Source organism: Myotis brandtii, unplaced genomic scaffold (genome assembly GCF_000412655.1).
Source record: "Myotis brandtii unplaced genomic scaffold, ASM41265v1 scaffold17, whole genome shotgun sequence".
In the NCBI taxonomy this organism is placed as follows: Eukaryota; Metazoa; Chordata; class Mammalia; order Chiroptera; family Vespertilionidae; genus Myotis; species Myotis brandtii.
Window position 1 is genome coordinate 6,862,669 of NW_005356259.1, and position 9,883 is coordinate 6,872,551.

The window sequence follows — 9,883 nt, forward strand, 5'->3', positions numbered from 1 at the left end:
TGGGGAGCGGGACCCCGCCCGCCGCGTTCGCCCAGGCAGACACCAGCGAGAGCTGATAGCTGCACGGCGGACCCGGGAAGACAGGATGCGGGGACCACTCCCCCTCGGCTTCCGAGTGGTGCCTTCCCCAGGGCTCACCGTCCTCCTTTTTATCCTCCCTAAGGTATCCAGAGCGTGAAAGCCCTGTTCTGTCTCCCTCCCACATCCTCACGATTCTGTGTCTGCTCCTCCTCCTCCGTGAAGCCTTCCTTACCCGCAAGTCCTGGCTCTCCTGGGTCGGTCCCCGCAGCCCTGGCCTGAAAAGGTCAGCTGGCTTTGGGGAGCCTGCCTGGATGTCCTCAAATGTGATCTCCTGGGGAATGCCTCTGTGTTTAGGGAAGTGGTAGGGGCACACAGGGGGGCCTCCCGAAGCTTAAACGGATGCTGCTCAGGAGTCAGACTCCTGGCTGGCTCTGTAAGCTTAGGCCCCGTAGCTGGATGGCTTTGAGCCTCAGCTTCTTCATGTGCCTTGACATACCCCATAGGTTTTCCCTGATCTTACTTCTCCATTGAAGAACACATGACTATTGCTGCTGTTATTGTGATCCTCCTGGTACAGATGGGTAAACTGAGGCTTAATAAGGAGAACTAAACAGATCATGCAGCCAGAATCGGTGGTGGAGCCAACTCTTGAGAACCCACCCCCGGGCCACGTATTCACCCTCTGCCCACCCCAACTGTCCATCCCTGCTCTGGTCACTGCCCCACATGTCAGCATGCCAAGAACTCCCTACACACACACACACACACACACACACACACACACACGCACACACACATTCATCTTCTGCAACCAGGCTCTGGCCTTCCCCATTTACATCAGCTATTGTCCAGCCTCCCTGTGGGCCCGAGTCTTGCTCTGGCCACCTTGCTGAGGAAGCCTGAGGGAAGCAGAGGGATGCGAGACTGGGGTTCTCCCTCGAGGACCCCCATCCAACTGAGGAGAAGAGGACCGGAAGATAGAGCAGGAGCCCATAATGGAAACTACAGGAAGTACCTGTGGCCCCAGAAAGATGCGAGGAGTTCCCCGGGTCCACACAGTGAGCCGATGGTTTCTTTTCACTGCATAGTGAGCACTGGCCCCCTGGTACACCCCACGGCTGGTCACCAGGACTCACATGCCTTTCCGTCCAGGAACGCTCCCTTGATGTCCTCGAGGAGAACATCAGGCCTCTGCATCAGAAAGAGTGAACCCCTCTGGGAAGAAGAGGGCCTGGTGCTGTGCTAGTCAGTCAAGCAGCTAGGACTTGCCTCTGGACCTGGCTTGTTGCCCTAACCCCTGGGAGCCTGCTTCCTTCCTTTGGACAGCCCTGGCATTGTGAAGATCAAATGAGATGCGGAGTGTGAAAGTGCTCTGTAAACTGTGAACGGCCCTCAGAGGGGAGGGGAGGCTGCAGGGGCCTCAGAGTCAGGAGGGAAACGCGGAGTGAGGAACATGGGGGGCCTGGAGTGGACGGCAGGGTGAGATCAGAGTCGTGTACGGCAGGCCAGTCCACCCTGGAACTGTCCGTGGGGCTGGAGGCACTCCAGCTTTGGCTCTGAGGTTTACATTCAGTTCCAGGTTTCTCCCCTTTTCCACACTCTGAGTTCCCAGGTCCCACAGTGGGTCCTGTATCCCATGCACTCCGACCTACATCCCCAGACGTATGTCATGGTGTGGGCAGTGAGGAGCAGGCTGGCATGGGCACGCCTTCCTCTCTGCCTGGGCAGCAGCCGACCAGGGCAGAAGCCCAGCCATGCTCTGCTCACAGCCTTTCCGTCACCTCTTCTCGTTTTGCTTCAAGGCCCCGGCCAGAGGGTGAGATCCTGGCTGAGCACATGCAGGGGGCAGTCAGGGCTCCAGGTACCACTGTGCAATTTGTGCCCCACACAGAGGGATGTAGCCAAGGGGTGAGTGGGGTTAGAAGTTCAGCTCCTGCTCTGGCCACTCCCAACCAGTCCTGGCACACAGTCCACCCAAAAGGGACAGGTTTCTAGTAAGTTTGGGGGGGGCGGTGGCACCTCTCTAATCTCCCCAAGGTGCTACAGGGGCCACCAGTCCTTATAGATGGATCTCATGCGAGCCCCACCTCGTAGCATCGGCCCATAGAGATGCGAAAATGAACATCAGAGCTGGGATCCAGGGGTTTGTCTAGTCCCCTTCCCTGTGAATGAAGTGCCTAAGCGCAAAGGGGCACAGGACCAGCCCAGGACATACAGGGAACTTTCGGATTGGAACTGAAGCCCGTGTCCTGGTGCCCACCTCAGCATTCTCCCTGGTGGGCTGTCCCCCCTCGTGCTGGAGTCCAGGCTGGGCTTCCTTGTCCTGGACTACTTTCTGCCCATCCAGGCTTATGGCTGTGGTCCTTCCAAACCACCGTGGTTCCGCTTGAGCAGGACACACTCCAGCCGCTTCTGTTCCCCAGACCGGGCCTCCCCAGGACAGAGCCAGCCTCTCCCTCTTTTTCCAAGCCAGCTGCCCTTACTCACCCTGACTGCCTGGCTTCAGGACCACCCGAGGCTGAGGGACCAGCCTTGGGAATGGTCTCCCAGAAGGACCCCTTGCATGCCTTCTCCCCCCTCGGGAGGAGGCTGGGTTCTCCTCAACAGCTCTCCCTTCCCCGAGGTGCTCCCCGCCTCAGCTCCTTCCACAGCCAGCCAGCCAGCCAGGCGGGCAGCGGCTAAAAAATATGGGTTTTAATTCAATTTGCTGAGACCTGGCTGAGGGAGATAGATGCCAGGCTGCCCTACCCAGCATTCATCTCTCCTGAACAGCAGTGCCCTGTGAGGTCCGGCCGGCAAACCCCCCATCCAGCCCTTCCCCCTGCACAGGCAAGAATAGCACCTTCCATGACACGGAGGCGTCTCTCGTAAAGAGCTGACATGAGATGTCCATTGCAAAGAGCTGACATTTGCCGAATGCTCACCTTGTCTTGGCCCAGTGATTCTAACCCTTCCTGGTGCTATAGAATCCCTGGGGAGCTCTAAAAACGCCTCCCCACCCAAGATCATTAGACAATTGGTCTGTGGTGAGGCCTGAGCAAAAGAATGTTTTAAAGGTCCCCAGGGGATAGTAATGCAGCAGCCAACGTTCAGAAGCGCTGCGGTAGGCCCTCCGCTAACTGCTTTGCACGTGAGCATCCCAATGCCGCATGCGCAAGTGCCCAGGGCCTGGTAGAGGGGTGCTCAGATACTGTCCCTCAGGCCGTGGCACCATAGGCAGCCTATTCTATTGTCCCCAGGAGCTATATACATGCTGGTGCTTTCTACACGCTCCAGGGCATGAAGAGGGTGGGGACTCACTGCCTTACGTGCATTAGCCTCTGTCATTCACATCTGGAGAGTGTCACGGGCCTTGAGTGCCGGACTGTGGAGAATGGGTTTCTTGCCACAGAGGAGCCAAGTGCTGGGTCACTTCTCACTCGAGCCAGTGGGAGCCACAGGCCTAAACGGTGCAGCTCTGAGGCAGGTTTGAGTCAGAAGGCTCTCTGGTTACTTCCTGCATCAGATGGCCAGGGAGGCTGCAAGGAGCCCAGGCACCTGAGGGAGGGCCCCCTGGAAGGCCCGCCAACACAGCAGGGCAGAATCAGGGAGACTTGGAATGCTGAGCCCCCTGAAGGTGTGTAAGCGCATTGCCCCTTCAGTGCCTCCTCTTCCCAGATGCACAGCTGCAGGGACATTCCAGGCGGCAGAGCCTGCACTTCCCTGGGACAGCACCCATTCCAGAAGCAGGGGCTGCCGGTCAGATGCTCAGATCCCCTGCCTCTCATCCAGGAGGCCGCATCTTCATCAGAAACACTGCCATCTAGAGCAAGCATGTCAAACTCAAAGGCTAACACGGGCCAAATAAATGAGGCATGCAGCCCGCGGGCCGCGAGTTTGACATGCTTGATCTAGAGCCTCGCTAGTGATCCATGCACCGGGACTCTGAACCCTGGGGATGCTCCCAGAAACCAAGGCAATGATGTTGGGCTGCCTAGATCTGTGATTTTCAAGCTGTGTTCCAGGAGCTCTAGAAATCCTTGCAGCTGCCACCACCCACTCACCCTGCCCCGCCAGGAGCCTGGGGTGCAGGAGGAAGGGAGACCCATCTTCAGAACCACCTGGGAGCTCCTCAGAGCTGGGGAGTCCAGAGTCTTCCTGTTCCGCCCCACCCCTCCCCAGGGTGTGACGATAGGTAAGGATGAGCAAAGGGAGGACTTTGTGCAGAGTAAGGGAGGTGGGATCAGGGATTTGAAACCCTAAATTCTAAGTGTTGACTGGGCTGGTTAGCACCCCATATCACAGATGAAGCAAATGAGGCTCAGAGAACAGAAACAATTGGCTCAAAGTGAACAGGCTGACTGTGGCAGAGTCGGGGCCGCATACCCGGTCTCTGGGCTTTTTAGACCTGTGCCCTCTGCCCTGAACCATGAGAACTCTTAGAAGGAAAGACACGCTTCCAAGGAGTTAGAAAGAGTGGGAACGGGGTGGCAAAGCTTGGAGTAAAAGTGAGAGATGTGTGAGAAGAGCCCAGTGCCCTCAGCCTCCTCACCTATGTGCAGAAATCCTCAAGTGCAGCCTCCGGGCCAGGTCGGCACACACCGAATCTGCATCGTTACTGCTGTACATGAGTCTGCTCTGCACACCTACACACGTGCCTTTCCATCCGATACAGTGCCCAGTGGTGCGTTCACAAAGGGAGTAAGCACGCCCCCGCCCACACGCACACAGGGCGCCATTCACCGCTCTGCAGTATAAAATGAGGTCTTCTCTATCAAGACAGAGGCGTTTTCTCTCCTGCAGAACTGCAGGCGGCAGTGGGCCTCTCTGCAGAGGCAAAGCTCCATCACTGTCAGGCAGTTCCCATCACAGTGACACTTCCCATTCAGCTCGCGTAGGCCCCTCCCTAGGGACCCAGCTGCTTACCCCTGGGAGCCGGGTACCCCGCAGGCGCCCTGGTAGGAGTAGAATGCATGATTTCCATCCTCATCTCCAACTCTGCTCTCCCCACGGGGCTTCTGGGCTTCTCTGCCCACCCCCCATCCTCGGCACACTCTGGGCTGGGTGCTCCGGGTCCTGCAGAAAGGACCCTTCCTGGGCATCCCACACACAGGCCACGTGGTGTGTGTTCGAGAGCCTCGTTTCACATGCCCTGCCTCTGATTGTTATGGGCTTGGTCACTGCCCCCCATCTGGCCCCAGCTCCTGTTGGGGTGGGTGCCTGCACTCCTAGGCCTGCCCTCCCCTCCCCCTGCAGGTCTCACAGCCAAGTCCGGGCCCCACTTGCTCCAGTTTCCCAACTTGGCTGCCTTGAAAATGACAGTGCACCGGCCCCAAGTCCTGACTGTAACGCAGGGCCCCAGCCAGCACGGAGGTGTGGAAATTACAGATAATTCGTGTGGGAGGCGGCGGCAAGCAGGAGGCAGGGCTACAGCCCTTCCCATCAAAGCAGCTCAGGATAATAGGGGGTCTGTATCCGGCTGAGCCCTGACTCGGAATCAGTCGTGCAAACAATGATGCTGATAATTACATTAAAAGTAGGGCAAATAGAATGTTCTTTGACAACCAAGTTTGGGAGCAGGTTGGGGGTGATGAGACAATCCTTTGCCACCACCGCGGGTGGGGTGACTATCTGTGAGGAATTTACCTGGCACGGTGGGGGAGGATGGCTCCAGGCCCTGAGCAGGGGCTGGGGAGATAGCTGGAGATGGGGAGATGGGGTTGATCTGAGGCCTTGCACACACACGTTCACTCGGGGGCAGGGTTTGTAATCAGGTGTCTATTGCTGTGTACCAGGTCACCAACAACTTAGCTGAAAACACGGCGCATGGATTATCTCAGTTTCCCTAGAGCAGGAGTGCGTCGCAAGACTGAAATCAAAGTGTCAGCTGGGCCTGGGGGGTCTCATCTGAGGCTCGGGGTCTTCAGCCAAGGTGGTTACAGAGTCTGTCCCTCGGGTCCTGGGCTGGGCCCTCAGCACTCTACCACATGGCCCCTCACCTCCCCGAGGCCAACGGAGGGCCTGCCGCCTCTCTTTAACTTCTGGACCCTCTTTAAAGGGCTCATCTGATTAGCTCAAGTTTGGCAGATTTAAAGCGAACCCATAGGGACTTTGGTAACATCTGCAAAGACCCTTCCCTTGGCCGCATAACTAGTCTCACCGGGAATGTAAAAGCCCTTTCTCTGTGTAGGTCCTGCCATGTTCAAGGACAGGGGCTTGCATGGGTTTGTGCACCCGACGGCAGGAACCTGGGTCTTGCAACTCTGCCCGCCGTAGCCCCCATCACCTAGAGACTGGAAGGTGAGGGATGGCATGGGGACAACACAGTGACCGAAGCTCCTGCGGTCAGAGCCTGTGTCGGTCTGTTCCACCCCTGTGCTTGGCATGAAGCTCAGGACATACGGATTGGTTGAAAAAGTGAGTCACCTACTTGACCTCCATTTTACGTGGGGAAGACAAGGCCCTGAGAAAGGGAAGGAATGTATCACCCAAGGCAACAGACGGGCTGGAAACAATGATATAGCACTGCCTTGAGCACCGACTCTATGCCAGGCACCCGACCTCCATTGTACGGTGGGGAAGACAAGGCCCTGAGAAAGGGAAGGAATGTGTCACCCAAGGCAACAGATGACAGGGTGGAAACAATGATAGCACTGCCTTGAGCACCGACTCTATGCCAGGCACCTTTGTTGGGTTCTTTCACCAGCTCCTCGAGTGTTTCTTAAGCAGCATGCTTAGGGGCTATTATGATCTTGGGTTTACAGAGGAAGAGACCAAGTCTCGGAGGGGAAGTAACTTGTCCGCAGGGGCTGCTGGTCCAATCGCAAAGCCAGGAATCTTGCCCACTCCGCTTGATCCCAGTGTCCCTGAAGCTCCCTTTGCTGTGTGCATGGCCCGTGTCTGCAGGCAGGACAGACTGAGAGCAGCGTCAAAAGGCCGGTGTGCCCGATGGTCAAGGCTGCTTGGCCACCGCTCCGGTCCTTCCCAGGGGGATGAAGTCATCACTCTGTTTCACACTAGGCCTTGGGAGGGGGGAGGTGTCGCTCATCGCTCACCATTAGCCAGCTGATGGTCCTGTCACCCAGAGACTGTCTCTTTTAGCTATTTCTTTTATGTTCTGAGGACACTTCTCTGCAAAGCGGGGGAGCCGCCTGCGTGGCCAGGGAGAGAGGACACAGGGGAATCTGAGGGCTGACGAAGGGGGTTTTTATGACCGCAGAGACAAGCATCTCTCCAAGCCTGCGCCTCCCACCAGGTCCCCAACGGAAGCCTTTCCCAGGAGGCCCCCAAGCGCAGAGAACACGGGCCCTCCCTGCTGGGAGCTGGCACCTGGCTCCCTCCCCAGGGGAGCATTCTGCCCAGGTGTGCCCACGCATCACCCCCTCGCCTTCTGCAAGTCTCGGTCAGATGTCCCTGCCCGCCCTGTGGGACAGCCCCTCACAGCATCACGCTCCGCCTCCTTCCCCTGCATCACAACACAGTGGCTCGGTGTAGAGTTTGGAGCCAGCCTGCTGGGTTCAAATCCCGGCTCTGCCACTAGGAGAAGTCATTTAACCTTCTGTGCCTGTTTCCCCACCTAGAAAGTGGGACTACACAGCAGCACCTACTGTTTAACATTATAAAACACAAGTCAGTTCATCCATGTAAAGCCTTAGGACGGAGTTGAACACAGAGCAAGTATAATAACGGACGAATTATTCCTTGGCTCGATCTTTTTCTTTAAGGCACCCATCACTATCTGACATGTTGCCCGGCACGTGTCTGTCTGTTTCATATTTGTCTCCCCTGCGAGAATGGAAGCTGCCTGGGGACAGGGTCTTTCTTTGCCATGGCTCCATCCCCAGCACCCAGAGGGGCTGGCCGGGGCCGAATCCGAGAGTGGCTCCCAGGCGGCAGTTTCCGTTTTCTCTGCACCTCTCGGGAGATTCTAATTTAAAGAAAATAAAAGTGCAGTGTCTGTGTCCTCATCACCTTCTGACCTCCGTCACCCTGATTCGTGACCATGGACCATTTCTGGAACCACAGACCCCTCTGGAATACAATAACCAAATTCTAGAATACTATTAAATGGTCCGAGGCCCGTGTCAGAGAACCCTGGAATTCTCGAATGTTCATGGGCTCCCGGAATGGACTCCGGGACTCGTAGAATTCCGGAATGGAACTCGGGGATCTGATAGGACCCTGGAGCCTTGGCAAGGAGGCCAGAATTCCCAAGGAGACTCTCAGAACCGGGTCATTGGGAGACTGGTGAGACCGGCTGGCTGGCTTCACTGGCTTCTTTGCAGCCATAAAAACACAAGTGGTGCCGGTGCTCGCAGGGGAGGGGCGGTGGGAAAGGGCTCCCAGGGAGGGTTGCTAGGCGCTGGACTGGCCCAGACAATGAGGCTTCTGGGTAGGTAGAGCTGAGGGCTGCATCCCAATGGGAAGATGGAGGGGCGGGGAACGGGGAGGGCGGGGTTTGGGGCAGCAGGCAGGCTGTAAATCCCATTACAGCTAGCCACCCAGCTGCCAGGGCTGGCTGGGCACCAGGCCTGGCGGCCGCCTCTCCTCCAATGGCAGCCTCAGACTGCAGAGGGCTTTGAATCAGAAGCCACCCATCCCGTTCCGGAGCCCACAGCCCAGAGCAGGAGTGTGGCTCGTCCTGAACCCCAGGGACCAAGGGCTGAGAGGAGGTGGTGGCAAGGGGCAGAGGGTGAGGAGTCACTCGGGAAAACCTGTTGACCCAAGAAAAAGGGGGCACTTGGGAAGATATTTTGGACATAAAAAAGAGGTTCGATTAGTAGACACCTGGCACTACTTCCATCTTGAGAAGACTCAACCCCAGCCAGCGCTCTGACCCAGGCTAGACAGGGAACGCTGACCTTGACTCACATTAGCCTCTAATCCCAGTCTCATAGGAAGCCCCTGCCCCAGGCACAGACCGACCTCTAACCTCTAACCCTAACCTGAGACCAAGCCCTGATCCCAGCTACAAGTTTCTCCAGACAATGCTTAATGAGCCCGCAGAAAATAGGATTCACATCAAAGAATCCAAAAGGCCTCTGGGATTCCTTAAAATGGGAAAATAGAGCCTCTTCTCTTCTGGAAACCACAGCTACCAAGACCTGGCTGAGCTCCGTCTCAAAGCCCAGCGCAGGCTGACTCTCCCTCGCTGGTTGGAGGGTCCCCCGCCCAGGAGCAGGTCTGCTCCACCCCGAACTCTTTCCACCAAGAGAGAGAATCGGACGGAGGGCAGGGGCCACGGGGGAGCCTGACCCAGAGTCAGGACGCTGCTGCTGCTGGTGGAGACGCTGACCGTGGGGAGAGAGTTGAGTGACCACAGAGGGGGCCCTGGTGGAGTGGGAGGTGGAGACGGCCGTGGGGATGCTGTTGAGCTCGATGATTCTGACACATGGAGATGGCAAGACCAGTGAATTCCCACAAGCCTGGAGGTGGCCACATCCCCAGCTCTTCTCCTCTCCCCTCAGTTGCACAACTTTCCTCCTCTCTACCACCCACTGTCTTGGCTTTGCCTTGGCTTTAGTGTCCTGGAGCAGGTCATTGTTTTTCCTTAATGAGCCTAAAGCTTTTCAAGGAGGAACTCTGGAACCATCCAAACAACAAATAAATCTGAGAGTCTGTGTGCTCCTTGCTCCTCCTTTTAGCATCTCCACGGTGGGGGGACAGCGGCTTCTTCCCACCAACACGGCTGCGCAGCAGAGCTGCAGGCTTCCCCGTTAGGCACTGGACACCGGACACACACACTGCTCACTCCTCGGAAGGTCAAGGGGGCCCTGTCTGGAAAGGACAGGTGGACCCACAGACCTCTCAGAGCTGCGTCACCTGGACGGAGAAGGGAGAAAGCATCGCTGGTGTTCCGGGCACTGTGACGCACGCCACGGGC